The sequence below is a fragment of the Martes martes genome, assembly GCF_963455335.1.
Source record: "Martes martes genome assembly, chromosome: 4".
NCBI classification, from domain to species: Eukaryota; Metazoa; Chordata; class Mammalia; order Carnivora; family Mustelidae; genus Martes; species Martes martes.
In genome coordinates this window covers 174654808-174677847 of record NC_137891.1, presented here as the reverse complement: position 1 = coordinate 174677847, position 23040 = coordinate 174654808, and the positions used below count along the sequence as shown (strand labels likewise).

General features: G+C 40.7%; 1 protein-coding gene across 1 annotated transcript in view; it reads right to left on the bottom strand.

Annotated features, from left to right (window-relative positions):
• Positions 1–16996, bottom strand: part of LUZP1 (leucine zipper protein 1) — a 69711-nt gene extending 52715 nt beyond the window's left edge. The window contains exon 1 of the mRNA XM_080800927.1: positions 16778–16996. The gene's annotated coding sequence lies outside the window, so the exon portion shown is untranslated. The remainder of the gene's footprint in view (positions 1–16777) is intronic.
• Positions 16997–23040: the final 6044 nt, after the last annotated feature.

Here is a 23040-nt window from a genome sequence, read left to right as displayed (position 1 = left end):
ATTCAGTAAAGATCCCTTTAAGGAAAAAGAGTATTTCCTCTCATCTAATACTGTGAAGTTCCCCACAAGAGCATGAATACCATTTTTCTACTTCTTTATCTCCTGCAAAGACCTAATGGACACTAAATCACTGAAATAAATGCTCAATTATAGTCTTCTGGCACATGCCACCAATTACATCTTCAATTAAGTCAACAAACACTCATTAAGTACCTACTATGAGCCACGCACTAGGCTAGACATCATTCTCATTTTCAACTTATCATGTTCACGGACATGCTAAAAGGTCCAACACTTGACCATAATAAGCTAAAGAAGCCCTGAACCTCCTCCCCTGCAATCAGATGACCTCATTTTATTGACCAATGAAATCCAACTAATTGCAGCTACCTGCAGGGCACCACACAAACCTGTGGTCATTTTTCTGTCAGAGACTACACAGAGCACTTCACTGCTCAATTATAGGTCAATCTCCCATCAATTACTGTTCTTCAAGAGAATATTTCTCAAACAACAACTATGAAAGACAACCTTGAGATATCTGGAAACATCAGAATATGAACTGATGTTATATATTAGAAACATACTTTTGTCAGGTGTGATGACGGCATAGTGGTTATGTAGTAGAGTATCCTTATTCTAGGGAGTTAAACATCTGCAGTTATCAAATAGTTAAAAAAAATTTGTATATATAAACATGTATTACATAAGTATGATAAGGCAAACAGTTAACAATTATTGAATCCAGCTAAAAAGTATAAGTATTTTTTAGATTATTAGCTTTTTCTATAAATTCAAAATTTTTCATAAGAAGGTAGTGAGGAGGGGCGTCTGGGTGGCTCAGTGGGTTAAAGCCTCTGCTTTAGGCTCAGGTCATGATCCCAGGGTCCTGGGATCAAGCCCTGCATCGGGCTCTCTGCTCAGCGGGGAGTCTGCTTCCTCCTCTTTCTCTGCCTGCTTCTCTGCCTACTTGTGATCTCCCTCTGTCAAATAAATACATAAAATCTTAAAAAAAAAAACAAAAAGGTAGTGAAGAAAAATATTCCTCTTAAAAATTTTTTTTTCTAAGTTGTAACTACTTGGGTTTTGGCACAAGCTTTAACGTATAACTAGACAAAAATTGATCAAGACAGTACTATAGGATCCACAAACATAACTACTAAACACATGAAATACTGACAAGAGGTAAGGAAGCAGAAAAACTAGCTATGGCAAAGACAACTTGCAGTGCAGACTAGGCCAGGTCCTTCTTAAGCAGCCTTGGGCTCAGAAGAAGATACTATATTTTAGAACCCTGCTTCTAGAAAGCAGCTATTCAGTACAACATGTGCAGACCCTTCAGCCTCACCCTCCTGGGGAAACAGTCTGTGATGGGAAACGAAACCACAGAATCACAGTAACAATATACATATATTAATAGGGCTTTCTAAATAAGCTCATGAGTACTATTCTGAAAATACAATTTGTTTTTTATTGCTATTGTTACTTAAGCAGATGTTAAGAACTATAATCACAACCACCAATGTAATAACCGACTCAGAAAAGGACCATCAGTGAAAGCTAAAACCATTGGGTAGGAGAAAAAGATATTCACAATGTCTCAAAGTCACCCCCCTGATTACTTACAAAGGGAAGGTAAGTACCTTTTAATGAAGAGGTCAAATTCACCATCAACAATAATGAAGCAGAGTAACATTATGTGCCTCCCAATATGATACAAAGGGAACCTCACAGCATCGTCTATGTACTATTTCTTACCAAAATGTGCACCCTGCATCTCAGCATGAGAAAACAATTAGACAAATCCAACTTATGGGACATTTTAACTGGCCTGGACTCTTCAAAAGAGAAAGTGTTATTAAAGACACACACAAAAGTTAAGAGTGGAGATTTTCTGGATCAGGGTCTTCAAACTAAACTTTTACCGGAGTACAGCCATGCCTACTCATTTACATATTGTCTATGGGTCCTTTTCTCTTCAAGAGATAGTATGGCCCACAAAGCCAAAAAGATTTACTATCTGATCCTTCACAGAAAAAGTTAGCCAACCCCCACTCTAGATTGAAATGGACAGGAGGACCAAATGTAACAAGAAATCCTTGAAGTGGAGGAGGGGGGGTCAAGAGGGCGGAGAAGTAGCAGACTGAAATGACGTCAGGTCCCAGGAGTTCAGCTAGATAGTTATCAAACCATTCCGAACACCTACAAACTCAACAGGAGATAGAAGAGAAGAACAGCAATTGTAGGAACAGAAAATTGACCACTTTCTCAAAGTTAGGACGTGCGGAGAAGTGAATCTGAAGTGACGGGAAGATCGACCCCGGGGCGGGGGGCGGGGGGGGGGGCGGTGCTGGCTCCTGGCAAGCGGTAGAGCAGCAGAGCACAAAATCAGAACTTTTAGAAGTCTGCTCCACTGAGGGGCATCGCTCCAGAGGCTAAGTGGGGGTGGAGCCTTCACGGGAACAGTGTGGTCTCAGGTCCTGTGGGGTCACAGAAAGATCAGGGGTGTCTGAGGGTGACAGAGCTGCCAGGTATTGGAGTGGGGAAGCCAGCAGCAGAGACAGAGCCGAGGAGTGAACTTTCAGATCAGGGTTACCTTAACCCGTGATCCAAGGCACAGTCATACCACTGCTCTTCGAGCAGGGACCCCACGGCGGCAGATTCTGACAGGTCCCCTCCTTCCTCCTCCAGGAGGAGTGGCGCAGGAACATGCAGCAGGAATCTGCTGGGCTTAGAGACTTTCAATGGGGCTGTGCGCCAGAGACAGAAATGCTTGCTCGCAGTCCAGGTGAGCACAGAGCGCGGCCAGAGGCAAGAGAGACGGGAGGGATTGACTGCTTTTTTCTGAAGGTGCACTGAGGAGCGGGGTCCTGAGCTCTCAGCTCCTCCAGGCTGGAGATTGGGACGCCACCATCTTCATTTCCGTCCTCCAAAGCTCTATGGAAAGTGTTCAGGGAACAAAAGCTGCCTAGAGAAAACCCAAGCAGATTACTTGGCCTGGCCCCTGGCAAGGGTGGTGCAATTCTACCTCAGGCAAAGACACTTGAGAATCACTGCCACAGGCCCCTCCCCCAGAAGATCAGCAAGAACATCCAGCCAAGATCAAGATCACCAATCAAGGAGAACAGTGGAACTCCAGAGCTAGGATAAAATGACAAGGTGGAAAAACGCACCACAAAAAAAGGAACAAAAGGCAGTACCAATGGCTAGGGACCTAATCAATACTGACATTGGTAATATGTCAGATCTATGTCAGATCTAGAGAACAACGATTCTCAAGGTGCTAGCTGGGCTCAAAAAAGGCATGGAAGATATTAGAGAAACACTGGAGAAATAAAAGCCCTTTTTGGAGAAATAAAAGAATTAAAATCTAATGAAATTGAAATAAAAAAAGCTATTAATGAGGTGCAATAAAAAATGGAGGCTCTTACTGCTAGGATAAATGAGGCAGAAGAGAGAATGAGTGATATAGAAGACCAAATGACGGAGAATAAAGCAGCTGAGCAAAAGACAGACAAACAGTTACTGGACCATGAGGGGAGAATGAGAGATAAGTGATACCATAAGACGAAACAATATTAGAATAATCAGGATTCCAGAAAGAAGAAAGAGAGAGGGGGACAAAAGGTATATTGGAGCAAATTATAGTAGAGAATTTCCCTAATATGGCAAAGGGAACAAGCATCAAAATGCATGAGGCACAGAGAACTCCCCTCAAAATCAATAAAAATAGGTCCACACCCCATCATCTAATAGTAAAAACTTACAAGTCTTAATGACAAAGAGAAAATCATGAAAATAGCTCGGGAGAAGAAATCTGTAACATACAATGGTAGAAATATTAGACTGGCAGCAGACTTATCCACAAAGACCTGGCAGACCAGAAAGAACTGGCATGATATATTCAGAACACCAAATGGAAAAATATGCAGTCAAGAATACTATATCCAGCTAGGCTATCATTGAAAATGGAAGGAGAGATAAAAAGCTTCCAGGACAAACAAAAATTAAAAGAATTTGCAAACACCAAACCAGCCCTATAGGAAATATTGAGAGGGGTCCTCTAAGCAAAGAGAGAGTCTAAAGTAGTAGACCAGGAAGGTACAGAGAAAATATACAGTAACAGCCACCTTACAGGCAATACAATGACACTAAATTCGTATCTTTCAATAGTCAGCCTGAATGTAAATGGGCTAAATGCAACAATCAAAAGACACAGGGTATCAGAATGGATTAAAAAACAAGACCCATCAATATGCTGTATACAAGAAACTCATTTTAGACCCAAAGACACCTCCAGATTTAAAGTGAGGGGGTGAGGGGCACCTGGGTGGCTCAGTGGGTTAAAGCCTCTGCCTTCAGCTCAGGTCACAGTCCCAGGGTCCTGGGATCGAGCCCCGCATCGGGCTGTCTGCTCAGCGGGGAGCCTGTTTCCCCCTCTCTCTCTCTCTGCCTGCCTCTCTGCCTACTTGTGATCTCTGTCTGTCAAATAAATAAAATCTTTAAAAAAATAAATAAATAAAAATAAAGTGAGGGGGTGGAAAACAATTTACCATGTTAATGGACATCAAAAGAGAACTGGGGTGACAATCCTTATATCAGATAAATTAGATTTTAAGCCGAAGACTATAATAAGAGATGAGGAAGGACACTATATCATACTTAAAGTCTGTCCAACAAGAAGATCTAACAATTTTAAGTATCTCTGCCCCTAACACGGGAACAGCCAACTATATAAACTAATTAATGATAAAATAAAAGATATCAACAATAATACAATAATAGTAGGGGATTTTAACACCCCCTCACTAAAATGGACAGATCATCCAAGCAAAAGATCAACAAGGAAATAAACGCCTTAAATGACACACACTGGACCAGATGGACATCACAGATATATTCCGAACATTCCATCCCAAAGCAACAGAATACACATTCTTCTCTGGTGCACATGGAATATTCTCCAGAACAGATCACATCCTGGGTCACAAATCAGGTCTCAACCCATAACAAAAGACTGGGATCATTCCCTGCGTATTTTCAGACCATAATGCTCTGAAGCTAGAACTCAATCACAAGAGGAAAGTTGGAAAGAACCCAAATATATGTAGGCTAAAGAGCAACCTACTAAAGAATGAATGGGTCAACCAGGAAATTAAAGAAGAATTTTAAAAATTCATGAAAATGAAAACACAACTGTTCAAAATCTGTGGGACACAGCAAAGGTGGTCCTGAGAGGAAAGTACACAGCGATACAAGCCTTTCTCAAAAAACAAGAAAGGTCTCAAGTACACAACCTAACCCTAAACCTAAAGGAGCTGGAGAAAGAACAGCAAAGAAAGCCGAACCCAGCAGGAGAAGAGAAATAATAAAGAACAGAGCAGAAATCAATGAAACAGAAACCAAAAGAACGGTAGAACAAATCAACAAAAGAGCTGGTTCTTTGAAAGAATGAATAAAATTGATAAACCCCTGGCCAGACTTATCAAAAAGAAAAGAGAAAGGACCCAAATAAATAAAATCATGGAGGAAAGAGGAGAGATCACAACCTACACCAAAGAAACACAAACAACTATAAGAACATATTATGAGCAACTATATACCAGCAAATTTGACAATCTGGAAGAAATGGATGCATTTCTAGAGACATATAAACTACCAAAACTGAACCAAGAAGAAATAGAAAACCTGAACAGACCCATAACTAGTAAGGAGATTGAAACAGTCATCAAAAATCTCCCAACAAACAAGAGCCCAGGGCCAGACAGCTTCCCAGGGGAATTCTACCAAATGTTTAAAAAAGAATTAATACCCAGTCTCCTGAAACTGTTCCAAAAAATAGAAATGGAAGGAAAACTTCCAAACTCATTTCATGAGGCCAGCATTACCTTGATCCCAAAACCTGACAAAGACCCCATCAAAAAGGAGAATTACAGACCAATAACCTTGATGAACACAGACACGAAAATTCTCACCAAAATACTAGCCAACAGGATCCAACAGTACATTAAAAGGATTATTCACCATGAACAAGGGGGATTTATTCCTGAGCTGCAAGGTTGGTTTAACATCTGCAAATCAATCAATGTGATACAATACATTAATAAAAGAAAGAACAAAAAAAGAAAAGAAAAGAAACAACAAGAGTCATATGATACTCTCAGTAGATGCTGAAAAAGCATTTGACAAAGTACAGCATCCTTTCTTGATCAAAACTCTTAAAAGTGTAGGGATAGAGGGTATGTACCTCAATATCATCAAAGTCATCTATGAAAAACCCACAGTGAATATCATTCTCAATAGGGAAAACCTGAGAGCTTTACCCCTAAGGTCAGGAACATGGCAGGGATGCCCACTATCACCACTGCTATTCAACATAGTACTAGAAGTCCCAGCATCAGCAATCAGACAACAAAAAGAAATAAAAGGCATCCAAATCAGCAAAGAATAAGTCAAACTCTCACTCTTTGCAGATGATACGATACTTTATGTAGAAAACCCAAAAGACTCCACTCCAAAACTGCTAGAACTCCTACAGGAATTCAGTAAAGTTGTCAGGATATAAAATCAATGCACAGAAATCAGTTGCATTTCTGTACACCAACAGCAAAGCAAAAGAAAGAGAAATTAAGGAGTCAATCCCATTTACAATTGCACCCAAAACCATAAGATACCTAGGAATAAACCTAGGTAAGGTTTAAGGTTTAAGAGGCAAAGAATCTGTACTCAGAAAACTATAAAGTACTCATGAAAGAAATTGAGGAAGACACAAAGAAATGAAAAAACGTCCCATGCTCATGGATTGGAAGAACAAATATTGTGAAAATATCTATGATACTGAAAGCAATCTACATATTTAATGCAATCCCCATCAAAATACCATCCATTTTTTCCAAAGAAATGGAACAAATAATCCTAAAATTTATATGGAACAGAAAAGACCCCAAATAGTCAGAGGAATGTTGAAAACTGTAAGCCAAAAGTTGGTGGCATCACAATTTCAGACTTCAAGCTCTATTACAAAGCTGTAATCATCAAGACAGTATGGTCCTGGCACAAAAACAGACACCAGATCAATGGAACAGAATAGAGAGCCCAGAAATAGACCCTCAACTCTATGGTCAACTAATCTTTTTTTTTTTTTTTTAAGATTTTATTCATTTATTTGACAGGCAGAAATCACAAGTAGGCAGAGAAACAGGCAGAGAGAGAGGAGGAAGCAGGCTCCCCGCGGAGCAGAGAGCCCGATGTGGGGCTTGATCCCAGGACCCTGGGATCACGACCTGCACTGAAGGCAGAGGCTTTAAACCACTGAGCCACCCAGGCACCCCTATGGTCAACTAATCTTTGACAAAGCAGGAAAGAATGTCCAATGGTAAAAAGACAGTCTCTTCAGCAAATGGTGTTGGGAAAACTGGACAGCCACATGCAGAAAAATGAAACTGGACCATTTCTTTATACCACACACAAAAATAGACTCAAAATGGATGAAAGACCTCAATGTGAGACAAGAATCCATTAAAATCCTTGAGAACACAGGCAGCAACAACCTCTTCCACCTCAGCCGCAGCAACTTCTTCCTAGAAACATCACCAAAGGCAAGGGAAGCAAGGGCAAAAATGAACTATTGGGACTTCATCAAGATCAAAAGCTTCTGCACAGCAAAGGGAACAGTCAACAAAACCAAAAGACAACTGACAGAATGGGAGAAGATATTTGCAAATGATACATCAGATAAAGGGCTAGTATCCAAAATCTATAAAGAACTTACCAAACTCAACACCCAAAGAACAAATAATCCAATCAAGAAATGGGCAGAGGACAGGAACAGACATTTCTGCAAAGACGACATCCAGATGGCCAACAGACACATGAAAAAGTGCTCCACATCACTCGGCATCAGGGAAATACAAATCAAAACCACAATGAGATAACACACCAGTCAGAAGGGCTAAAATTAACAAGTCAGGAAATGACAGATGTTGGCGAGGATGTGGAGAAAGGGGAACCCTCCTACACTGTTGGTGGGAATGCAAGCTGGTGCAGCCACTCTGGAAAACAGCATGGAGGTTCCTCAAAAAGTTGAAAACAGAGCTACCCTACGACCCATCAATCGCACTACTGGGTATTTACCCTAAAGATACAAATGTAGTGATCCAAAGGGGCACGTGTACCCAAATGTTTATAGCAGCAATGTCCATAATAGCCAAACTATGGGAAGAACCTAGAAGTCCATCAGCAGATGAATGGATAAAGATGTGGTATATATACACAATAGAATACTATGCAGCCATCAGAAGAAATGAAATCTTGCTATTTCCAACGACATGGATGGAACTAGACGGTATTATGCTGAGCAAAATAAGTCAATCAGAGAAAGACAATTATCATATGATCTCTCTGATATGAGGAATTTGAGAAGCAGGGTGGGTAGAGAAGGAAAAAATAAAACAAGATGGGATCAGGAGGGAGACAAACCATAAGAGACTCTTAATCTCACAAAACAGACTGAGGGCTGTTGCGGGGTGGAGGGGTATGGAGAGGGTGGCTGGGTTATGGACACTGGGGAGGGTATCTGATATGGTGAGTGCTATGAAATGTGTAAGCCTTAAAATTCACAGACCTGTACCCCTGGGGCAAATAATACATTATATGTTAATAAAAATAATTTATTTTAAAAAAAGAGAAAAAGAAAAAAAAAGAAATCCTTGGAGTCTAAAGGGGAGGGGAAGCAATAAAAAACATTCATGGAACAACTGGGATATCTGAATATGAACATTAGACAATATTGTATCAAAACTGAATGCAGAATTATTTAGTGGTTACAGGCTATGATGTATGCAACTTGCTTTCAAATGTTTCAGAAAGAAATAGACAAACAAAAAAGCAATTATGACTAAAAAGTAACAATCATGAATCTAGATTAGTAGTTCTCAAAGTTTTTTTTTTTTTTTAAAGATTTTATTTATTTATTTAACAGACAGAGATCACAAGTAGGCAGAGAGGCAGGCAGAGAGAGAGAGAGAGGAGGAAGCAGGCTCCCTGCTGAGCAGTGAGCCCGACGTGGGGCTCGATCCCAGGACCCTGGGATCATGACCTGAGCCAAAGGCAGAGGCTTTAACCCACTGAGCCACCTAGGCGCCCCAGTTCTCAAAGTTTTTATCTCAGGACTCCTTTGCACTCTTAAAAATTACTGAAGACCCCAAAGGGCTTTTGTTTATATGAATCTAGATTTGCCATATAAAAAATTAAAACTGAGAAAATTTTAAAACAGGTATTAATTTTCAAATTACAATAAACTCATTATATATTACCATAAGTAACATTTTTATGAAAAGTAATTTTCCAAAATCAAAAAAATTAGTAAGAAAAGTGGCATTGGTTTTGCACTTCTGCAAATCTCTTTCACCTCTGTTGCAGTATCACACCTGTTTCTACATCATGCTTATAATATGGCATTTTGTTGTATGAGAAGAAAATAACTTCACATACCATGTACTTGAAAAAAGAGTGCTTTGACAGCCTTTGCAGCTGATGAGAGAGACATTCTTCTATAATACTACACCATAACTTGACAAGCAGTAGTTTCTCGCAGGTTAGTTGTAAGATGGAACCTGAAGTAATATTCATAGGAATTTTCATATGCTGTTACATTAAAATCCATTGGTCTTTCTTGCACTTCAAATGGATCTTTTAATAAAATCATACCTTGGGGCGCCTGGGTGGCTTAGTGGGTTAAAGCCTCTGCCTTCAGCTCAGGTCATGATCCCAGCATCCTGGGATCCAGCCCCACATCAGGCTCTCTGCTCAGTGGGGAGCCTGCTTCCTCCTCTCTCTCTCCGCCTGCCTCTCTGCCTACTTGTGATCTCTGTCAAATAAATAAATAAAATCTTTAAAAAAAAAATCATACCCTGATCATTTCGAGCGTTCTGCTCGAAATCGATAACTATTTGGGCAGAACACTCGTGAGAATTGGCCGGAAAACCCCCGGCGAACTCGCTTCCTGCAACACACATCTGCAGGGTCTCCTGGGCCTGGCCTGGGATCCCAAGTTGTCCTGGCTCCAATCCTGCCAGAAAGCCCTCAGTGATAGTCAGGCGCATGCGAGGTCAACGCCTCCTGCTACTCAGCCTCCTGGGGTGACCTCCCTGGCGCTGGCAGATGGGACCTGCTGTGCCCTTAACCCCAGGCCCTAACCCTTGCTTGGTTTTTCAGTCTTCCTTTCCCAGGGCCCTGTCCCTCGAGCCTTCAACTGGGGGAACCCTGAAACATACCCCATGAGTCCTCCTGCCACCTAAGTGGAAACCGTGCCTTTCGGAACTGCAGAAAACCTTCAGCGCAGGAGACACCTGCATGCCCCCGCCACGAGGACATCCCCCCCATCAGTGCCACACTGGGCGGAAACCTCGGAGCCTGACTCCCAGCCACAACCCCTCCCTCAAATCTCCCAAATCCATATCGATTTGGGCAGAACGCTCATGAGAACTGGCCAGCGCTGGGCAGCGATTCGGACCGCACTGTCCCCTGTGGGCTAGAGCGATTTCTCGCTCGGTGCATGTCACAGCCATTAGGAAAAAGGGCCGAGACTACGCTTTCCCGGAGCAGAGTTGAGGGAGGGGTTGTGGCTGGGCATCAGCCTCCGACTTTTTGGCCGGCGTGGCGTGGAATTTGGGGATAGCCTCAGTGGGGGCATGAAGGTTCCTCTCGCTCTGAGGGTTTTCCGCAGCTCCGAAAGGCACAGTTTCCTCCTGGGTGGCAGAGAAGCGGGAAGCCTGCTTCCCTTCCTCTCTCTCTCTGCCTACTTGGGATCTCTGTCGAATAAATAAATAAAGTCTTTAAAAAAAAGAAGAAGAGTAAGAATCCATGTAACAAGGAACTACCAACAACAAAACAAATACAGATCTACAGTCCCTTGTTTTGGGCTAAATATATTTTGGAATTCAGGATTTTTTAGATTTTGGAAAGATAATGTAATAGGGACCAGGGCAATATGCTACAGGCAAACACATCAATATTTCCACAGCTTTAACATATGAATAATCCTCAGGCGCCTGGCTGGCTCAGTCAGTAGAGCATGACACTCTTGATATCGGGGTTGTGAGTTTGAGACCCCACACTGGGGGTAGAGTTTATTTAAAAAAAAAACAATGTGTGTTTGTGTGTATTCACATATATATGAATACTCATACTAAGTGGGATAAATAAACATCATAAATAGCCTCACTTTAGGGGCACCTGGGTGTGGATCAGTCATTAAGTGTCTGCCTTCAGCTCAGGTCATGAACCCAAGGGTCCTGGGATCAAGCCCCACATCGGGCTCCCTGCTCAGCGGGGAAGCATGCTTCTCCCTCTCCCACTTACCCTGCTGATGTTCCTTTTCTCATTGTGTCTCTGTCAAATAAATAAAATCTTTTAAAAAAGGGGGGGGGCACCTGGGTGGCTCAGTGGGTTAAAGCCTCTGCCTTCGGCTCAGGTCATGATCCCAGGGTCCTGGGATGGAGCCCCGCATCGGGCTCTCTGCTCAGTAGGGAGCCTGCTTCCCTTCCTCTTTCTGCCTGCCTCTCTGCCTACTTGTGATCTCTGTCTGTCAAATAAGTAAATAAAATCTTAAATAAATAAATATATAAATAAATAAATAATTTTTTAAAAAAAATAAAAAATTTAAAAAAATTTTTTAAAAAAGCCTCACTTTAGTTGAGGTCAGATTTTGCTATCAACTGAATCATGTTTTTCATGTAAGCGCTTTCTTAGTTTTGACACTGCACATAACTAACTGCAGGCTCCTTGGGAATACGCTATGCTCCCACTCAAATAATTCCATCAGCCCATGCTAGCACCTATTTCTGGGGCAAGGTTAGGTAGAGACTTGAGATTTTTCAAGAGAACTGTATTTATTTGTAATTCCAATGAAGTTGCATATTCCATTGAAGAACTGGAAAACCCACATTAACAGGAACAGGTGGTTAGGAACAGGCATAATGCCAATATAAATCATTTTCATCAGGGGCGCCTGGGTGGCTCAGTTGGTTAAGCGACTGCCTTTCAGCTCAGGTCATGTCCACGATCAAGTACCACATCAGGCTTCCTGCTCATTTGCTTCTCCCTCTGACCCTTCCCCCATCTCATGCTTTCTCTCTCTCATTCTCTCTCAAATAAACAAACAAATAAATAATCTTAAAAATCAATCAATCATTCATTTTCATCAAGAGTCAGTGACCAGAGAGACCATGGGTAGGGACAGTATAACACCAATAGTGTTGGACTGGAATTGTTATAATAAAATCACAGACAGCCAATGGGGGACCTTAGAGCTACATATAATTCTCTAAGGCTGAAAATAGGTCCTTGAACAAAAAAATAATTAAAAATTAAAACTATCCATCAACTTATACCTAAAATATGTAAAATATATATGTCAATCCCACTTAATGCTACAAATTAATTAAAGATCAGAATTTGGAGGCAAATTATTATAACCCTTAGCTGAAACGCTGGCAAATTCCTGATACTACTCTTTTTTTTTTTTTTTTAAAGATTTTATTTATTTATGGGGCGCCCTGGGTGGCTCAGTGGGTTAAAGCCTCTGCCTTCGGCTCAGGTCATGATCCCAGGGTCCTGGGATCGAGCCTCGCGTCGGGCTCTCTGCTCAGCAGGGAGCCTGCTTCCTCCTCTCTCTCTCTCTCTGCCTGCTTCTCTGCCTGCTCGTGATCTCTGTCTGTGAAATAAATAAAATCTTAAAAAAAAAAAAAAGATTTTATTTATTTATTTGACAGAGATCACAAGTAGGCAGAGAGGCAGGCAGAGAGAGGTGGGGGGGGAGCAGACTCCCCGCTGAGCAGAGAGCCCGATGTGGGGCTCGATCCCAGGACCCTGAGATCATGACCTGAGCTGAAGGCAGAGGCTTTAACCCACTGAGCCACCCAGGCGCCCCTCCTGATACTACTCTTAACCAGACTGTAATTTAGTAATCCATGGCAAAGTGGTATACTAGAAATACCAAACTGAGAGTCCAGGAGATCTCTGTTCTCATCTCGATTCTGCCACCAACTAGTTACACAGCATGAACCAGGTTCGTAGAAGACACTCAGCAAATGTGATATTAAATCAACGGCCCTAACTATTTCATGCCTCTAATTCATCACTTGTAATAGAGAATACTGGGTTAAAAGAATTTTAAGGGCCTCTTTTAGCTATAAATTCTTTAATAAAAATCCAGGTTTATTTATATGACTGGAGCTGGTCAGAATTTACTATGACAAGTTTTAAAGAAAGACAGGGTTCTTTTTTTTTTTTTTTAAACCTCTAAAATCAGAGATTTTATTTATTTATTTGATAGAGAGAGATCACAAGTAGGCAGAGAGGCAGGTAGAGAGAGAGCAGGGGAAGCAGGCTCCCTGTGAGCAGAGAGCCTGATGCGGGGCTCAATCCCAGGACCCTGGGATCATGACCTGAGTCAAAGGCAGAGGCCCAACCCACTGAGCCACCCAGGTGCCCTGAAAGACAGGGTTCTTGATTGAAGAGAAGAAAATAAATTTTCTAGCAAAAGTAACAGCATGCATGAGAGTTCTGTATTAAGAACAAATGAGACAGTATAATCTGACCTATAACACGTGTCCTCAAGGACCTTATCAACTCAAACAACTTTAGTGATGACTTTAAGACTACCTAGTCCAAATCGTTCACTTTACAGGTGAGGAAACTGAGAATTACATTATATGCCCAAGGTCAAACTATCTGGCTATAGCAATGCTAGGACTAAAACCCAAATATCCCTAATTCCCAGTCAAATGCTATCTTTCTTATAACCCAAGGCTTCTACAATGCATAAATCCAGTGCTACCTGTAGTACAGCAATTCCTTCACTCAACATATGCTTTTTTAGGACTTCTAGTTCTCCTATATCATGTAGACACAGGAGGTAGGCAATGAATTTTAGGCAAACAGATCCAAAAATTCAGGGGTGCCTGAGGGGCTCAGTCAGTTAAGCATCGCCTTTGGCTCAAGGTCATGATCCAAGGGTCCTGGGATCCAGCCTGGAATCAGGCTCTCTGCTCAGCGGGGAGCCTGCTACTCCCTCTCGTTCTGCCTGCCACTCAGCCTACTTGTGCTCACTCTCTCTCTCTGTCAAATAAATAAATAATCTTAAAAAAAAAAAAAAAAAAAAAAGAGGGGCATCTTTGGTGAGCTCAGTGGGTTAAGTGTCTGCCTTCCTCTCAGGCCCTGAGATCGAGCCCCTCATTGGGTTCCCTGCTCAGCTGGGAGCTTAGTTCTCTCTTCTGCTCCTCTCCCCCACTCATGCTCGCTCGCTCGCTCTCTCTCTGTCTGTCTGTCTAAAATAAATAAATAAAATCTTAAAAAAAATAATAAAAAAAAATCCAAAAACTATAGAGTAAATATCTGCAAATCACTTACCTGATGAGACTAGTATCCAAAATATACAGAAACTCTTACAATTCAACAATAAAAAGACAATTTTTAAAATGGCAAAGGATTTGCATAGGCATTTCTCCAAAGAAATATACCAATGGCCTTATAATAAGCACATGAAAAGCACATGAAATCTTTTTTTTTTTTTAAGATTTTATTTATTTAATTTGACACAGAGAGAGAGAGATCACAAGTAGGCAGAGAGGCGGCAGAGAGGGGAAAGCAGGCTCCCCACCGAGCAGAGAGCCCAATGTGGCACTTGATTCCAGGACCCTGAGATCATGACCTGAGCCGAAGGCAGAGGGTTAACCCACTGAGCCACCCAGGCACCCCGAAATCTTTTTTTTATAAAAAAAAAAATCTAAAGATTTATTTTTTAGAACACAAGCAGGAAAAAAAAGATTTTATCCATAAGTAAATTTTATCCATAAACAAATGGATTTTATTTATCCATAAATAAATTTTATCCATAAAATAAATATTTATTTATTTTAGCGAGAGTACGCACAAGCTGGGGCAGAGGAGGGGCAAAAGGAGAGGGAGAGAATCTCAAGCAGATGACTCCTGAGCACAGAGCGCCATACAGGGCTTCATCTCAAAACCCTGAGATCGTGACCTGAGCTGAAATCAAGAGTCAGTCGTTTAATGAACTAAGCCACCCAGGCACCCCTGTTGGTTTTATTTTAAAACACACAGAGACACCAAAGTGAACTTCTCACTCATGCCTTTTTGTGTTGGAAAAAGAAAACACCAACACAAGATTAATGCACCGAAGTCTCAATTCATTACTTACTGAACCAGGCATGTACTATAAAATAGGAATATGAGAAAATACTCTGTTCTATGATATTCATAGTTCATTATAAGCAGACAAAAGTAAGCAAATAATTATAACAACGTGGTAAAAGCAGCAAGTGTTTCACAAGATGTACAATAACAAAAACACAGAAGGAATGGATTGATAGTGAGAGTTAGGAAAAGTTTCACAGAAGAGACCCAAATGAGACTTTAAGAAGGAATAGAATCTCTCCAGGCAGATCATGAGGGCAAAACCACTATGAATCAGTCCATGCTAAGCATCACAACGGCATTTAGAAGTAGGACAAATCATTTCTCTGAACTGATCTACAAGAGCTTCACGGTAAAATTCAAGCTAATCTTTGAGAATGAGTAGAACATGATTATGTGTAAAAAAGAAAGGACTGAATCACGGGCAAAATACAATTGGAAATGCACATATTTAGCTTAGCACAGCAAGAGTAACACAGACTGTTGAAATTCACGGGTTGCCGGTGTTGGTACGACTTAGGTACTATTTTCATTTGTCTCTTCCAAAGAAATATTGCCTCTAGCATTTCCGTTGCTCTGGTTCTTTTCTGCACATGTAACATCTGTGTGCCAGCTAGCTAGCGAGCTCGCTCTATTCTCACCTCATCTTTACAACAACCTGAGCTAAGTACTAATATCCCAGTTTTAACAAGGAACGCAATCAACTGCAGGAAGGTTAGTAACATTTCACAGTACTGTTTCTTGCATTCTGTTCAGTGTCTCAATTAATCCTTAAAACAATCCTAAAAACTAATTATTAGTAGTACTTCTAGTCTATAGATGAGAAAACTGAGATTCAGGAAAGTTAAACAAATTTGCCCAGACTCACACTGGGAATAAAAGGCAGAACTGGGAAATCAATCCAAGTCTCCATGATGTCTTCTCCTGGATATATCATTTTATCTAACCTTAATCATTATTGAGTCTAATTCAACTTGCTTCAGTTTTTATATTCTGCATTCCCAGTGACTAGCAGTGGTAGTCTCTTGCATGGCAGCTCCGATATACATTTGCTGAAGATGCTGTTCCTGTGTGTCAGAGCTAAGGGAAAGCTAACAGCCGTTAGCTGGAGAAATCCTGGCCAAAAGAAACCCAACACAAGGTCACTTCTCAAGAACTCTTTTTAGGTTTTTCCAAAGAGTAGGGGAGAGCCTCCAATGCTACAGCAGACTAGCCCTAGGGAGAGATGCAAAGAAATCTTTTCATCAAAGAGATAGAAAGGCAAGTCTTCCCAGGATCTGGTTACAGCAATGCAGAAACCATGCAGTTCACACTGCAGCAAAATCCGGTGCTGACAGCTGAGCTAGATCAGACCGCATGAAGCTGTTTTAAAAAAAAACAAACAACAACAACAAAAACCCAGAAGCAGTTAAATCCTAAACATGCCTCTAAACAACTGCAGGAAACTGCCACAGTACAAAAGAGTGGGATCCAGTTAAAGCAGTTTAAGAGTTAAATCCATAGAACGACTCACATGACAGCACAACTCCAACGGGCAGCTCACGCCTCCCACTCGGTTTACCTTTTTTCCACATAGAAAAGGTAAGCTGTTTTCTCAGTTCCCAGAGAATCGGATACCCTTCAAATGTTGTTTCGCAGTCTGCTAGATGGCTACACCAGGACATAGGAATGACGCAGCAACAACCCCCTCTAACAGCAGGAAGGGAATCAGGGACTAGAAAAAGAAATGAGTAGCTGGGAATGATCTTCCTTCCCGGTCCAAACACCACAGGCTTGTCCTACTTTTACAAGCAAGAGAAGTGACTATGCCATGACACTCATCCCAAACCTTATTTTCCTCTTTCAGACCAGGGTTAACTAACCTTTTAAATTTAATTCCGTTTAATTTTGCCCTTGTGTCCTTCAGACAAGCTGCTTCATGGATTTCTCATTTGTAAAATGGGACTAAATATGCAAAATTCTAGACTCTACCTCTCACGCAGGAATGTTATTTGAAGGAAATGGTATTGAAGGTACTTGGAAAAGTTAAAAACATAACATAACAATAGCCAACATTTATTCTGTGTTTACTTCGTGTCATTCTAAGCCCTCTGCATCAACTCCTTTACTTCTCACAACACTAGGAGGCAGATACTATTAACCCCATTTTTCAGATGAGTAAACTGAGGCACAAAGAGATAGAGTTTCCTGAGTTTACACAAAAATCACATGGTAGAGCTGGAATTCAAACCCAGGTCACAATGGTCAGTAAATGTGAGTGGTATCACTAAACTAAAATAATTGTACTGTATAATGAAAATTATGTTAGAACAGGATAGCACATAGCTTAAAGAAGCAAACACAATAACCTAGTCAAGCATTGATATCCAAATTCTACTTTGTTGTCACCATCATATACCTTATTCTGTACAACTCTGAACTCAGCATGTAACAGATATATGTATGTGGCACAGAGGCTCTGGAGTCAAACAGACCTAGTCACATATGTGACAGCATGTCGCTAGCAGTATGGGCAAGTTACTCAACTGTGTTTCAGTGTCCTCACTGGTAAAACAGGGATAATAGCTACCACGTAGAATTATTTAAAGAAGGACTAAATGCATTATAAAATCATCTGAGGATAGCAGCTGGCATTATAGGAAGTGCCAACCGAGTATCATTAGCTACTATTGTTAATATCATTTCACTCTGCCATTTTACCTATTCTTCATATAAATAAACACTTTTTAAAAAATGTGCTTCAAAGCCATCACATCATTTTGAAATAGGCAATCTGTACTGGCTTTCACATTTCAGTATCTCCATAGTTCAATAATATTTTCTAGTACATTTATAATCCAGGGAACACGCTAGTGATGTAGCAACTATTCTACCATTTTAAAGACATAGCTGCAGTATTTCTTTTTTTTTTTTTTAGCTGCAGTACTTCTTACATGTCAAACGACATACCGCAAACTCTTATCTCTTAACAAAAATTGTCAGACTTATCTCAATACGAATTATCACATTTCTGACTAACCTGTAAACTGACTTTGAGACTCACTGTGAATGGCATTTTATCAAAACACCTCAAATTAAAATAGTAGTATCTTTTCCAAAGTTACTGACTTCACCTCATTTGACAAATCTGAAGCCCAAAGCATAAAACGACTCGCTCAAGTCTATGTAGCTAAATAAAGACAAAAACTGAACCAGAACCTCCAAACTCACTTAGTCCAGAACTCTTTATCATCTCTCTGGGCTGAGTAATTCCATTTCCTGTACAGGAAGGTGATAAACATCTGAGAACAGAGAATGACTCAAATCTCTAAGGCCAAAAAAATGTTTGGGATACAAGGCTTCCATGACCATTTAACAGAGCAAAAGAGCAACAAAAAGTGGCATTACTCAATATTGTTTCCTACTCAAAAAATCATGTCATCTCAAACCTTCGCTCTCCTACATCTGTGTTATCCTAACCCACATTTGCTAACACCACTACTTCCCAGCTATCTCTGCAACTTTCTGAAACTGTCCTGGCAAATTCAAGTCAAAATCCTAATAACAAACTCCAGGGAACTGTCACCGTCCCGTGTTATTATAGCAAATACTCCTGAAAATAAGTGGGGCTTAGAAATTCTATTATTCTGAGATTCTCAGTGTAATTATTTTTTGCTGTGATAGAATCTGATGTGGGTTTTTTTTTTTCCAGAAATAACCTTCCATAAAAATACTAAAATAAGAGAGAAGACATCAGAGTTTTCTTATGAAGGCCACTTACCTGATATTCATTAAACTTTCCCATATTTTTTGGATTTCAAATCTCACATGAGTTTACCAAAGAACTTAATTCATAACACTCTTTCCCAAAAGTCTGCTCTAAAAAAGAAATGTCTGCCTTTATGTACTATAGTGTTTAAGCAGAGTCAAGAGCAGAAGTGGGCAATCCATTTTACAAACAAGCCACAGCAGGATTAGGGAGAGAGGAAGAGAAAGAACAGGAAGACTAGCAAGTCAAATCAATTATTTACTTAAAAGTCCACAGGGTACAGAGCACTATGAGATGCACAGTGCCAACCTGCTCCACCCCTTTTCTGCTAGTCAGTACAGGCCCCGAGATGAACACCAGAGTCCAACAACCAGCCAAGTTGCAGATAAAATGGCCTTACCAGGCTCAATGGGGCCAGACACGCATATTTTTAACTCCAAGTCAAAGAACAGAGGTTCAAGGAAGAACATGATCAATACCTTAAATATTGACAAGAGATTAAGGAAGACAAAGGCTATGAAAATGACTGGATATACGGACACTGGGACTTTTGAAATGGCATTTACAGTAAAGTGTTGGAGACAGAAACAAGACAATAAGGGTGTTAAAGAACAAGGAATATGAAAGAAAAGGCTGTATAGAGAATGCTCTGTTTTTAGATGTCTGAGAGTAAAAGGAAAAAAATATGGCAATAACTCTAGGAGCCAGAAGGGCAGGGGGATTTTACTTACTTAGGATAGAAAAGACCTCAGTGTGTTCCTAATCTCAAAGGAAGGACTCAATAAAGAGTGCAAGGAAAGCCATCGACAGATGTCAGACAGACAGGAATTAGTAAGAGTGAAGTCGCAGACAAAGTGCGTACTAGGGAATGGGATGGTGAAGAAAAGTGATCCTCGTGGATCCTGAAAGTCACCAAACACAATGAGAACAGTGGACAGCGAATGCTAGGGACTTTGAAAAATCAGAAGCCATGCAAAAATGGCAAAAAATGGTCTAGAAGCAACAGTGAAAGGCTATATTAATTGCTCCGCAGTCCAAGGAATGACAAAATAGTCAATCAGCAAAAATACAAATAATAGCACTCATTAGAGAAAAAAAAAAACTTGTTTTCACTTGTGTGTTAAGAGATGAAGGAAATGTTGGGAGAAAAGATTAAGAACCTAGGACTTTAATCACATTTGCGCACAGGTTCTACTAGACCAAATACAAGCAGCTGGTAAAGAAACAGCAGGAATGAGGTGGAGAAGGGTGGGGCTGAGCTTTAGAATACGGAGAAGAGAGAACATTGAAGAAATAAATTATCAACAGCACACATGAATAAAAGCTAAAACTTTTATGGCTGTGGATAATGGGGAGAATTAAGAAAGGCAGATACCCCCCCCCCAAGAAAGTGCTAGGTATCAATGACCACTAGTCTTCAGCACTAACTACGCTTTCAAGCAGACTGACCTTCAAATCCCACTTTCCCAGAAGCTGGACCCTGAAACTTCCTTGGATGTCATTTGCCAGACTAGCACTTTGCCGAATTGTATCAGCAGGGTGGTTTGTTTTCTGAACTGGACATTTATTTTTAGGAAGGATTTGTTGAAAGCTCTACGAAAGGATATGAGAGACATTATCCAAAAGATAAGTGACTGTCCTTGACTAGAACTAGGGCTAGATCATATTTGGTCTTCGTTTTTTGAAGATTTATTTATTTATTTATTTGACAGAGAGAGAAAGAGAGACACACACACACAGCAAGAGAGGGAACACAAGCAGGGGGAGTGGGAGAGGGAGAAGTAGGTTTCCTCCCGAGCAGGGAGCCTGACGCGGGGCTGAATCCCAGGACCTCAGGATCATGACCTGAGCTGAAGGCAGACACTTAATGACTGAGCCCCACATTTGGCCTTTGAAGCCCTCCTCCCACTACTCTTGCACACACAGGATGGAAAAGGCTAGATAACACCAGTTAATATGTGGGTAGCACTTCACTGATTCAAATTACCACCTAATCAATTATTTCTTCCCCTCTCCTTATGACCTCTAATCCAAGAACAGAGAAGAAAAAAGAACACGGACTTTATGTCACTTAATGGAGAATCCTAATTCTACTGCTCCCTGAGGGACATTTCTCAAACCCCTATGAGCTTCAGTTTCCTCATCTGTAAAGTAGGAGTAACAATACCTATTTCACGAGGCAGTTTGAAACCCTGAAGAGTTAGCAGACATCAGGTACAGATGCTAATGAAACGATAGATAATATATTCTACTATAACATCCCACAATGACAAAAACTGAAGGACTATTTTAACTATATCATGATAAATTAAACCATCCAAGGTGAACCAGTGTATTGCCACACTGTGTTGTCAATGTATGCAGGACAAATTCCCCTAAATGAAAACATTCTAAAGTCACCAGTGCATCCCAAAAACTCCTCCATACTGGACAGGTCATCGAACTAACAACAATATTATTTATTAGGATACAATTTCTGTAACTAATAACTTGTGAAAAACATTTAATGGTTTGAAATGTACCATATACATACTATATACATATATATACACACACATATATATAATACGTATACACATATGTATAATATATATATTATATATAATATGTATACACATATATGTGTATATATTATATATGTGTGTGTATACATATATACACACACACACATATATAATATATACACACACATAAATATATATATATATATATGTTCCCCCCTAAATGAATGTTTCCAAAATAAAAGAAACCTTTTAACTCCCACTTCAATCCCAAGTTAATTTTAGAGACTCTCAACATATCTCAAATAAATGGTGTCATGGCATCCCTGGGTCGCTCAGTCAGTTAAGCACCCGATTCTTGGTTTTGGCTCAGGTCACAATCTCAGGGTCATGAGAAGGAGGCCATGTCTGGCTCAGGGCTCAGCAGGGAGTTTGCTTGAGATTTTCACCCTCTCCCTCTGCCCCTCCCCTGTTCACACCCTCTAAAATAAATAAAATCTTTAATAAACAAATGGGGTCATAAAAGCATGTGTATAGAGAGTAATATTTAGCAGAGAATTTGAGGCAGAAAGGCTGCCCCCTTTGTCCCCTTCTCCAACTTCAGTTAACTAGTTATCACAAATGCCCCCCAGTTTTACCAAACTCATAATCTGACAGTTACCTTTCTTTATCCACATCATTAACTCGTATCTCTTCCTTCTTCAAAACTTTTAATATACTTTTTTTTTTTTAAGTTCCTAAATGCAGGTCCTGATAGTACACACATCTGAATTTCTACAAAAATCTTTAACTGGCCTCCTTTCCAATAACACCTCTTGATTAATCAGCCTATAATTCTGTATGGATCAGTGCCTTACCTTTATAAACCTTCAGTGGTTCCTAAATGGTAGCAAGATCAAGTCCAAATCCCCAGTACAGTCTTCAAGACTGTTCATAATTCAAGCTTTACCTCACTAATCTTATCTCCTCCTTGTCCATAACCTAAACTCTTATTACTGGAGCAGACAAGTATTCTTTTTGCTTTCTTCACAGTTCCACAGAAAGTGGTTTATTGTTTTTAGAACAAAATACGATGCTTTCACAACTCTCATTAGTGAAAAACTGTTAGAACTTTTAGAACAAAAAGGCTGAAAACTTTTCTAAAGCATTATTTTGTCAGCTGATGAAGCAGGCACTCAGCACAGAGAGCTTCCTACCAGCAAGATTGTGGAGCCAGAGGAGTCCGATTAGATCCAGCAAAGGGCTTAGAAGCGGGGCTTGCGCTCGCACCCAATGTACTGAGTGTCAGGCCTGACCTCCTGGCCCTGAGGCCGGCGATGCTCCCCCTTCACCACCCACTCACGGCTCCTTACCACTCCTCGCCTCACAATCCTGTGTGGGACCCTATGCAGGAGACACAGCTCTCAGAGGATGGACGGAGCGGCCTGGCTGGCACCCAAGCCGATCCAGGCAGGGAAAAATGGTGACCCTCCTCAAGTGGCCTCAGATGCCCCTTCCACAACAGAAGTCCCCACTTTTGGACACCCTCCCCTCCCCCAGTGATCTCGCCTGGGGCCAAAGTAGTTGTTTCGTAGG